General features: G+C 37.8%; 1 protein-coding gene across 7 annotated transcripts in view; it reads right to left on the bottom strand.

Moving 5' to 3' along the window:
* DENND1A (DENN domain containing 1A) overlaps positions 1-12,472 on the bottom strand; it is a 673,977-nt gene that overhangs the window by 375,784 nt on the left and 285,721 nt on the right. The window lies entirely within an intron of this gene.

Below are 12,472 nucleotides of genomic sequence, written 5' to 3'. Positions count from 1 at the left end.
CTCTTGTTTTCATAGGTCAGAGGTTAAATGAAGGAAGGGAAACACTGCAGGGTGAGATTGCCCAGAGCACCAAATCCAAAAGCAATGTCTAACAAGGAGGCAGTAAAATGCGTGATAGACTCAGCATAGTTGGAGACAGCTGATATTCAAAGGCTCCACAGTGGTATAAATCAAACAGCAATGACGAGAAAAATACAAAGAAAGCAGGGTCAGGAGTAGTGACGGATAAATGAAAGAACCTGGACTGAGATTCAAGTCCCAGGTGTTGTCATAGTTAGATGTGCGCCCTTTAGTAAAGTAATTTTCTCCTTTCTGGCCATTACTTTGTTTATATGTAAGAGGAACACTACTTGTTGAATTATATATGTCCCAGGGCTACAGTGAAAATAAAAATAATTAATATATAGAATGAGCCTTGTAATTGAAAAACATTATTGAAATGCAGGCTATTATTATTAAAATAGGTTATTATTATAACCTACTTCACTGCTTCATGGCTACAACAATAAAAAGTTTTTATTAAATCGACTATGTATACTGTGAGTACCCTCTTAACTAAAAGACTGAAATCCTTCTCCATCTTAGAGCATGCTTTTCCTTCTGTAACATTTTCATCTGTTGATGGCCAAACATCTGACGATGATTCGCTCTAAACCAGGTTGGTCTTCAGATACCAAAGACATAAAGTCCATACCTGAAGCCTCTCTAGACTGCTAGAACCTGCCACAGTCAGTACACTACTAGCATGGTTTTAGAAACTCAAGCTTCCATAACACGAGAAGGCATCACAGAAGGGTTCCAGTGGAAGATTATTACCATTTTTAGTAAATTACAAAAGCATATTTCACAAAGATTTCTTTATGAAATTGAAAACCCTCTGAGAAGTTAAAACCAGCATCCATTTTGACCAAATGATTCTCTGCTGTCTCAGTCTGATTGGGGAGGAAAAGCAGAGGGAAAAAGAGTTTGCATATATACCATCCTTTTCCTTCTTTTACAGAAAACTATAGTACGCAATTTAACCACAAATGGTTAAAGACCAGACAATGTTGTTTACTCATAAGCCAAGTAAACAGAGAGAAGTATAACGGACACTTTTTCTAAGATGGATAAGATGTAGACAAGTTTTCCTATAAAATTTACAGTTGTGGAATAGATGCAAAATGACTTTAGCAGAAGCAAGAAAACAATTTACACAATGACTAGAAGAACACAACAGAAACTAAATGCCTGTGAATTGATAATGACTAAGCTCAGCCCCAAAGAAGAGATATTAGGATATACCTCCTCCTGCTTCTTTGCAGAGAGAGGGGACATCGGGTATAAAACACTGCATGTAACACAAATTTTTTTTCCAATGTTAGTTTTGTGGAACTTTTTTCTTGTTTATTTTAAGGCATGGCTCTCTGGGACAGGCTGGGAAGAGGAACACAATGATATTAAAAAGAAAAAATATTACCAAACTTATTTTTAAAACTGATAAGGTATTGCTATAGGTAGTGCATTGGAAAGATTGAGGAATCCTCGAACATGGGTTCCTTCCTGACTGCCAGTAATCTGAGATAGGAACTTAGGCAAATGAAAATGAAAATCAAAGAATCATCCTTTCAGAGTTGGAAGGGACTTCACTAGACATCCAGTCCGATGAAAACCTGAAAAAGAATTCTCTCTATAGAATTCCCAATAAATGACCATTTTGTCTTTGCTAAAAGGCTGCCAATGAATTTTCTGCCACCAAATAAGGCAGGTTCCTTCATTTTTTGATAGGTAGGATAGGTTAGGAAGCTTTTTCTTTCATCAAGCCTAAATTTGCTTCTCTTACAACTTTCACTCTTTACTTCTAGTTCTGTCTTGGGGGTGTGTGTGTGTGTGTGTGAAATAGAATATAATCCCTCTTCCAGAAAGATAAGACATTTTTTCTTAAATAAAGCATTTATTAAGCATTTATGTGCTTCACACTGTGGTAAGTGTACTTCCAGGTTATAACCCTTCAGATTCGTAAAGATAGCTATGTCCCCCTGAGATCTTTGAATCTCTGGGGTAAACATTCCCAGTTTCTTCAACAATCATCACTTGATATGAACTTGAGGATCTTCACCATACTGGCAGGCCTCTTTTGGATAACTTTTTACCTTATCAAGTGTCCTTCCTACAATGTGACATCAAGTTACTTCCCCTTTCTGGGCCTCAGTCTCTTTACCAAAAGATGACAGATTTGTACAGGTCTCAACAGTTCCCTTCCAGATCCAATAGCTTATAATTGTCTAAGGCCCCTTCCAACTCTGAGCTCTGGATAAGAAATGGACTCTTAGGCTCGATATCACTTTGAAAATTTTTCATTTAAATAAAATAATATCCTTAACATATCACAAGTCCTGAGAATAAATCCCATATAAATGCTGGAAGATTATGTACAGTATAACCCAAATTGATGGATTTGGAATCAGAGGATCTGGAACCAAATTTCAACTCTATTTTATTTCCTGTGTCCTTGATTAAGTAAGTCCCTTCATTTCTCTAGGCCTCAGTTTCTTCATTTATGAAATGAAGGGATTGCACTTTACGGTTCTCTCCATCTCTATGATTTTTTGAAGCCATATTCTTCAAAAATTTGCATAACAATAGGTCACATTTCTACAACTCTGTACAGTTACAAAATGTCACATTTATTGTCTCATCTGGTCTTCCAACAAAGGCTGATAACTTTTTGAGGGTGATTATCGATGGAGTTCCTGTTCAGGTATGGGTTAGAATCCTTCCTGAGGTCCCTTCAAACTCTGAGATATTACAATGCCAGTGCTCTCTGAACTACAAAGTACTTTACATATGTTAAAAAGTCTCCTTCATGGGGCGGCTAGGTGGCGCAGTGGATAGAGCACCGGCCCTGGAGTCAGGAGTACCTGAGTTCAAATCCGGCCTCAGACACTTAACACTTACTAGCTGTGTGACCCTAGGCAAGTCACTTAACTCCAATTGCCTCACTAAAAAAAAAAAAAAGTCTCCTTCAAAAGTCCATACTCCATATTTATGTCAAAATCATTACAAGATTCCTTAAAAGTAACAGAGATAATTTTGCTTAATGATCCTATTAACTTCCAAAAGGGGGAAAACTTATGATTTCCAAAAGTATTTGCTATCAGAGATAACTTTAACAACCTTATTAATTTCAAAAAACGGAAAACTTAAATGGTTTCAAAAAGTACTGGCCACTGACATGGAGAATGTCAGTTAGTAAACAAGAAGCATTTTATTATGTGTTATACAAAGAAGACAATAGCACTAACCCTTCTCTCAAGGAGTTCCCATTCCAATGGGGAAGAAAATACAGAAATAATTATGTATATGTGAATATTTATCCATGTAGATATCTATATAGAACCATACAGCTATCTACATAGAGACATATATGCATATATGATTATGCATACATACAAACATAAATAGATATGTAGCACAAATGTAAAATAATCTCAGAAGGAAGGGGGTGGGGGCTGAGGGGTATGGGATTTGAGCTGAATATTGAAAGCACCCAAGGAAATGATGAGCCTGAGGTGGGAATGGAGAACATTCCAGGTATAGGGGGTTGTCACAGAAAATAAACAGAATGAAGAGATGGAGTACCAGATGTAAGGAACAGCAGATAGTCCAGAGAAGCTACACTGCGGTATATGTGGAGAAGAGTGAAGTGTAAGAAGACTGTAAAAGTCCAGCAAAGAACCCAAACAGAAGATTCCCTAAAGATAATGTTTTACAGATGGATTTGCTGTAAATGACTATGCTCACTCCATCATCTCCTAGAAAATTGCAGAGCTTTCCTAGAGGAGACCCACAATTACTCAAATAAACCAAATGGAAGAATACATACTATAATGACAGAAATTCATAAATTGATGTAGAATCAATAGAGCTTGTTTATCAATATATATTCACTGTTCAATTTATATTTAAATTCCCTTATAGGAGGGGAATTAACTGTATCAGAAGATCTTAAATGGCTTGAAAATCCATCTATCTATCATTAATATACTAATATCAAGTTAGTGCCTTGAGCATAACTGGTGCTTAATAAATGTTCACTGAAATTGATTACGGGTTTTTTTTTGTTTTACCATTACCTTAGTTCAAAATTTTATTATCACTAAACTAGACTACTAGATCTAACCGATCTCCCTGTTCCCCTTCTCTTTCCTCTCTAATCAATCCTCCAAAATGCTATCATGGTAATTTTAAAAATAATTTTATTTTTCTATATAGTTCTAAATATGTTATTTCCTTTTCAGTCACTTCCTATAGTCTACAACATAAAACAAACTATTTAGCCTGTCATTTAACACCCTTTTTCCATAACCTTAACTTTAGGCTACCTTATTATGCTTAGCTCACTTCTGCAAACTTTCTGCTGGGGCTTGGGAGCTGCTAAACAATACTAGGAGAATTCATGTCATGGAATTTAATGAATACATGTCGCCTAGTCTCAGTTTAGCATCCACTGCCACGCAGAAATGCTCTTAATCTTCACTGAAGGACTATCATGCTTCCCACAGTAACTTTTCCAAAACTCACTCTTTTAACTCCCTACACACCAGCCTCATCTCCATCTCTTTCAGCAAGCCAATTTTGTCAGCTACTTAATTGAGAAAAGAAGCCACCTACAGCTTACTTATCTTTCCCAGTGCATACCTCAAAACACCTGCATAGCTTCACCCATTTTGCTGTATCTAAGAAAGAGATAGCCCTTCTCCTTGCCAAGGTCAATCTCTTTTTTATATGTGGTTTTAATCTCTCTCCTCCTTTTTTCTAGGAAATGGTCCTAATAATCATTACCTCTTTCTCATCTCCAATCTCTGTCTACTACAGGGAAATCATTGTCTATAAACATGCCCAGTTCCCCATAATCCTTAAAAAAAAAAGTCTTCACCCAACTGTGCCATCTGCTTAAACTGTCATTCTTTTTTTTTTTTTTTTTTTGCGGGGCAATGGGGGTTAAGTGACTTGCCCAGGGTCACACAGCTAGTAAGTGTCAAGTGCCTGAGGCCGGATTTGAACTCAGGAACTCCTGAATCCAGGGCCGGTGCTTTATCCACTGCACCACCTAACTGCCCCCTAAACTGTCATTCTATAGCTCTCTTCCTTTTTACTGCCAGCATTCTAGAACAACTAGTTTACTCTGCCTCCATTTCCTCACTCATTTTTCAACTCTTTTTATTCCATTCCCTTCTGTAGTTTCTGATGGGTACAGAAATGTCTTGTTTTCTTGGAATTAACTTTCCTTTATATTTGAAGGTCTTTACCCTGGTCATTTACAAAATTTATAGTTTTTCATTGGAATTGTTAACCATTTGGAGTTTGTCCTGGACTTTGAAGCAGAGGGGTTTTTCCTGGAACTGATCTCTCTGTAAGGGGATTCTTTTAATTGGCATTTTATTATCTGTATTCAGAAGTTCTAGGGAGTTTCACTGAAGTTATTTCTTGCAACATGATGTTCAGGGTTTTGAAAAAATATATATTTTTCATGTTCTTCTGGGAAACCAATAATCCCTAAGTTGTCACTATGGCATCCTGTGTTCTAGGTCAATATCTTTTGTTTATATAGAGATTACATGTTCTTTTTATGTAATATTGCACTTTCCTTCATTCCTATATAGTTGTATAACTCATTTCTTTGGAGAGATTTGCCATCATGAATTCAATATTCTGCCAATTATTTTTGCAGTGCAGGCCATACATTTTGCTTTCACAATTCATATTTATCTCTTGAATACTTCAGGAATATCCTGCTGTGCTTCCATTCTCTCTTAGGAGTGCACAAGATCTTCTGCCTCATCAAGTGTTGTTTCAAGTTTCTCTGTCTTGAACTATTTGCTTAGAAATGTTTGGACTCATGTAGATGTCTTATTGGCCATCTTCTCTTCTGTTTTAATATCTTCTTTGATTTATCTGCTTGTAGTTAATTGCTTTCCTCCTCTTGAGTTTGCCTCATGTTTCCCTATTGCTCACTTTCTGACTTAGTCTCCTTTGATTGTGATCTCCCAAAGCATGGGTCCCAGAGCCATTTTGGTTTTCTCCCACACTGAGAAATCTGGTTTTCACCATCCTCAAACCCTGTTATAACTGACCTCTGGAAGAACAAAACTGGCCCCAGATAGGGACTGATGCAAACTCCCTGCCCCCCACACCCCAACACACATGTTGGAGCCCAGTTACCTGTGTTTTTTAGTTCTTAGGATGAGTGCTGCTGCTGTTCCAGGCAGAACACACTTGTACTTTCAAGCAGGGTGTGCTTGAAGATACTGCAATAGCAGCAGTGAAATTGCTGAATGGATTCCAGACCACATGCCCTGTCTCTGCTCTCAAGGAACTCCTGTGACCCAGAAAAATTGGGAAGAGCCTGTCCAAAGGCATGGAGATAGAAGATGGAATGCCAGGGTTAGAAAGAGCTCAAAGGCTAGGCTGACCAGAACACTGAGTCAGAGGAAGATTGTGGGGGACTTTAAATACTAGGGCAGAGGGAAACTAATACTAGGGAAACTAAGATTTCTAAACAGAGTACAGACCATGTGTACATGGTATCTCCATCTATCCCATAGATGCCAATATAATCATTAATAAGAGTTTGTAGGTAGCTCTGGAATAGATGGAGAGAAAAAGGGAGAGAATGGTAAAAAAATTAGGAAGGTATTACTATAGTCTAGGCAAGAGGTAGTGATAAGTTCTAAATTATAGTACTAGCAGTTTGCAGGAAAGAAGCCAGATTCAAAGGATGCTGTGGAAGTGTGATGGATAAAACTTAAAAAACTGATTGGAGATAAAGAAAGAATTAAGGATGCTTTGTCTTTGTATTTCCAGTATTTAACACAGCACTTAACACAAAGTAGGTGATTTTTAAATGTTTGTTGAGTTGAATTGAGCTCCTGGAGAACACAATCCAATCCTGTTGTTCTTGGAGTTTCATGTGATTATATATGCTATCTTCCTTACCTAGAATAGTCTCCCCCCTATATCTCCACCTGTTCATCTCCTTTAATACCCAGTTTAGCTGACTTTTTCTTCATGAAGACTTCCATGATTCCTTCCCTCTTTCTCCACCCCCAGACTAGATTCCTCCACCTTCACACTAATTGAATTTAGAAGGAAGGTAAGGATGCAAGAGATTAAAATGTGGAAGAAATACATTCCAGGCATGGGGACAAGTCTGTGAGAATTCATGGAAATTAGCAGATGGAATATCAAATTCAGTGGAAAAGTTGATGGTACCATTTGGATAGAATGGGGCAGATATGAAGGGGAATAATAGGAAATAAAGCTAGAAAGGTAGAATGGAGCCAGATTATGGAGGATCTTAAATGTCAAGCTGAGGAATTTGTATTTTAAGTAGTTGGACCAAAGGCTTTCCCATGCCTCACCTGCCTCCTGACTCTGCCCCACAGGCCCTTTCTCCCACTGAAGTGTTCTTCCCAGAACCTCAATTTTGGTAAGGGACCCAGACCACTTTATTATCAGAACTTAGCCACCATGTCCCTGGCAGGCACCTCCCCTTGCCAATTTCAGCTCTTCTTTTCTGTGTTCTTTCCCCATTAGAATGTAAACTACTTGAGGGCAGGGAGTGTCTTTTTGCTTCTATTTTTATTGTAATGTGCTTAGCATAAATGCTTATTAACTGATGGACTGAATTCAAGTTTCCTATATCCTGGACACTGCCATTCTTTCCATTATACCATGCAGCCTTTAACTTACATAACAACTTGTATTTCAGTTATTTGAGAAAACTTCTCTCCTCTATTAAATTTAACTCTAAAAACAAAGACTGCCCTTTTGCATCTTTATATTCCTAGAACTGAGTATGGTATCCTGTGTATAGTAGGTGCTTTAAAAAGTTTGACTGAATTTACTTCCCTAGTGCAGGACAGAGTGACTTTCAGATAGTACATGCTTATTAATAACATGCTTTTTGAATTTGACTGTTGAAAATTGCCTATTATACTTGATTGTCCTTTGGTTCATAGGGATTATTAAAAGAATTAATTTTCATTGAAACATTACTAGTGAAAGGACTGAAATTTCTTTTCATTTCAAAGGCAAAAGAAAGCAAAGAGAAAAGTACAGCAAACATAACTTTTCCAGGTTTTGTCAGCCACTGCTCAATGAAGGGCCCTTAAAGTTAAAACCCCAAATACTTCAATATACTTTCTTAACTGAGAGCACACAGAAGACTACAGCTTATGACTTAATTGGACAAGGCTCTAAACCTACAAAATTAGTACGTTCTCATAATACTATGTAGAGCAAACTCCTGTAATTAGGACAAACACACTTAAGCTAACATTTTATCTATTTTAAACTTAATATTTCCTTGTCTAAAAAGGAGTTCCCTGTCATTCATGGTTAATCAAATACAAGTTCTACTGGCTGACCAAAGAATAATGCTTATTAGTAAGTTGGACTTGAACAAAGTCATTCTTTTCTCTAAGACTCAGTTTCCTTCTGTATAAAAATAGAAGAGTCATATGTTATTTTCCTTCATGGTATAGAAAATTTCATACTGTATTGTGAAGAAAGAACTCTGTAATCCATAGAAAGAAGTATAGAATGAAAACTATAAAGTAACTATAAAATAAAATATGAATTTATAAACCATAAAATAATATTACATAACATTGTTAGCATATAGGCTATTTGTTAGAGCTTGCTATCAGCTGTTGAGTTCTGAAACTCATGCTGTTAGAATTAAAAGGGACCAGGGGCAGCTAGATAGTGCAGTGGATAGAGCACCGGCCCTGGATTAAGGAATACCTGAGTTCGAATCCGGCCTCAGACATTTAACACTAGCTGTGTGACCCTGGGCAAGTCACTTAACCCCAATTGCCTCACCAAAAAAAAAAAAAAAAAAGAATTAAAAGGGACCATATCCAAGATCCAGAACTAAGAGAAGGTGAGTGACTGGCCTATGGTCTTAAGGCTAGTAAACAGCAGATCTAAAACTCTTAACTGAGGGTTGCTGATTCCTAGTCCCATATTTTTCCCCTAGTAGTAGGTTGCTTTTTCAGTATGGTTTTAATAGAAATAACACTGGATTTTGAATCAGGAGACCTAGGCTCACTCACCCTAGTAGCTCAGAGCAAGTTTAGCAGAGTATATTTCACATAAACCTTCAATGCAGCCATGAACTCATTCATTTGTACATTCATTCCACTCACATAGATTTCAGCCGCTTTAAGTCCTATGCAATTACTGTCCATGTTGTCCAGTAAACCTTTCATAACATGCTAGAGGCTTGCCTTCCTCTTGTGCTTTTAACATTTTGCAGGTATCAGTGCAATACCTGGGCTGCCCCCTGTTATCCCTCATAACAAGAATTTAATAATTATTCGATGAATATATTGAATAGAATAGCTTGAGTCTTAACAACAATTTAGGTTTAAGTTTGGTTAAGTTAGGTAACTAACAACCAGGATAGGCTTCATAGAATTTTTGAAAGTAGTCAAGACATCATCTAGACCCTAGTTTCTTAAATTGTGAGTTGTGACCCCATATGGGGTCACCTAACTGAATGTGAGGGTTGCGAAAAATTTGGCAATAGTAAAAAGTTATGTATACCTATCTTATACAATTATATACACAGGATCCCATACAAATTTCTTGGAAGAAAAGAGGTTGCAAGTGGAAAAAATTTAAGAAGCCCTGATCTATATGAGTGCCTTTGCTTACAAATAAGGAAAATAGAGCCTGAAGAGAATAAGCAATTAATCAATCGGTAAACATTTATTAAGTACCTACTACATACAAGGCATTGTGCTAAGCACTGGGGATACAAAACAACTTGCCCAAAGACTTGATGATAACAAAGTTGCCAATGTTCAAGCAGGTACTAAGTTAAAAAGGTAGGATTAGAAACAAGGTCCTTTGACTCCAAATCTAGTGTTTTTCCCCCCACTGTATTTTCATTGATGGTCCAGAAATGTATATTAGGGAAATGAAATGGTAAATCACACAATGATGGAAGAGCAATCATGCCATTACAAACCAATCATAGAAATCTATTTGAATACACATTCCTATACTCATCCACCTCTTCTGTGAAGCCATTCAAACCCATGCTTCCAGATTTTGTATAAAAATACAGCTATGTGTTTTTTCCCCGCCAAAAAAAGCTCCTTCTGCTTAGGGAAAAGTATGCTGTAGTTTCATTTAAGGACCTATGATAGACTTAGAAATGCTTGCTTACTTTCAATTATTATACTTCGTATACAATGGGTCTCAACTTCTTTGTTTTTTTTTTTTGCGGGGCAATGGGGGTCAAGTGACTTGCCCAAGGTCACACAGCTAGTAAGTGTCAAGTGTCTGAGGCCAGATTTGAACTCAGGTCCTCCTGAATCCAGGGCCGGTGTTCTATCCACTGTGCCATCTAGCTGTCCCCCTCAACTTCTTTTTCTTGATTGCTCCACACTTCATTTTTCTGTCTCTGCTGAACGCTAATAAGAAAAGATAATCAGAGGAGTTTTATTAGCTTTTGTGATACTAAAAAAATCTATTAAGAGTTGTTTTGTTGAGAAGGCAATCAAACTTTGCTATCTGGAGAGGGGAGGGGAGAAGACGAGAGAGGAAGGGAGGGATAGGGAAGGGAGGAGAAAATGAAGGGAAGAAAGAAAGGAAAGATGGATGGAGAGAGAGGAATGGAGAAGGGGGAGAAAGATGAGGAGGAACAGAAGGAGAGAGGGGGAGAGAGGAGGAGAGAGAAGAAGGGGAGAGGGAAAAGGGAGAGAGTAGAAAAACAGGAGGAGAGGGAGGGGAAGGGGAGAGGGAGGAGAAATGAAGGGGGAAGAGGAAGGCTGAGAAGAAGGGAGAGAGGGAAGGAAGAAGAGGATAGGAAGAGAGGGAGATAGACAGGGAGAAGGGAGGGGAGAAAGAGAAGGGAGAGAGGAGAGAAGGAGAGAGGGAGGAGGGGAAGAGAGGAAGGGATGGAGGAGAGGGAAAGGGAGAAATTGAAACTCAGAATTAGCTAAACATTCAGCTTCCCCTCAAAGCAAGAGGGGGTATGAGACATGACGGGATTTATTCTAACCAAAAGCAGCTGTTGCTTTTTGAATCAGGAGGCCTTCCTAATGAATCAGTAGTTTTCATAATAAATACACACTCCTTTGAAATGTGAAGATTATGCGATTAGAATTTCTTTTGATATATTTTTAAAAGAGCTCATTAGAATGAGAAGAGGCAGAAATACAGTGTGTTCCCTTGTAAACCATAGGGAGCATAGGATTGTGGAACTAGAAGGGACCTAGAAACATAGATTGTTAGCACACAGAATACCAGAAATGGAAGAAAGCTCAGAATAGAGAATGCTACAGCAGGAACATGGATTGTGAGAACACAGAATGCTAGAATTGAGAGTAACCTTAGAATAACAACTCCTTCCATTTCTATAGGGCATTGTAGGTTAAAAAATATTATCCTCATGACATTTCTATGAGAAAACTCAAAGGTAACTGAGTTAAACTTAGTTTCACAGATAGCAAATGTTGGAGCCAGGACAAAAACTCAGGTCTCTCACTACAAATCCAGTCCTCTTCCCACTACACCATACTGCCTTGCAAACTTAGGGCAGAGTATATTCTATCATCAAGGGAGCTGCTATCCCCAATTTCTGCCAATTGACATCTTACCCACCTATACTTTGACTTTATTGTTACCTCCTCCATGAAGAGATTAAAATATATTCAGCTGTTTCCCAACCTCTTCTTGCCATTTTTTTTTTTAACAACCAGAGGTCCAGCCTGAACATTCCATGATTGTATGATGTTCTATAAATTCTCAAAAAAGTGTGTGGTGGGGAGAGGTTGACAGACAACAAGAAACAAAAAGTACAAGGCATGGTAAGGAACATTTAGGAATTTCTCTTGTATAATTCTCGACTCTGCCCCTTGAAAGTTCTAATGCATCACTCTACCTTGTGGGGATAAAAATGTTCTACTGTCTTCCACTTTTATATAGTTTTGGTCTATTATAGCAACACTTTTTCACACTTGTAAGCTTAAATACACATACACTGGCTCACATACACAAATCTCCATAGTAACATCTGTGCATGTTGATCAGCTTCAGGCTTTACTATTACAGGATTCAGCCAACATTGCTCTTTGAACCTAAGCCTTTGTTTCTCTATTTTTGGAGCTCAGAGAATCCAATTACGCTTCTGTAGCAAGCACTTGTATGCTCAAAATGGAGCAATGCCCAAGAATTCATTTCTACTCTATCAGGATACCTAAACATTTTTTATTCCCCTTTCTTGGATTTTTCCCTATCCAGGGCAATAATTTCTCACTACACTTTTTTGAGGAATGGTCAATTGAGTCATTCCAGAGAACCCTAGAATTTTAGAGACAGAAGGAACTGAGAATTATAAAATTGGTAAAGGACCTAGGCCACAGAATGATAGAGTTGGAAAGAAGCAATACAAATCGTTAGAATATAGACTCAG

This window comes from Dromiciops gliroides, chromosome 2, assembly GCF_019393635.1.
Source record: "Dromiciops gliroides isolate mDroGli1 chromosome 2, mDroGli1.pri, whole genome shotgun sequence".
In the NCBI taxonomy this organism is placed as follows: domain Eukaryota; kingdom Metazoa; phylum Chordata; class Mammalia; order Microbiotheria; family Microbiotheriidae; genus Dromiciops; species Dromiciops gliroides.
This window is presented reverse-complemented; position numbering and strand designations above follow the sequence as displayed.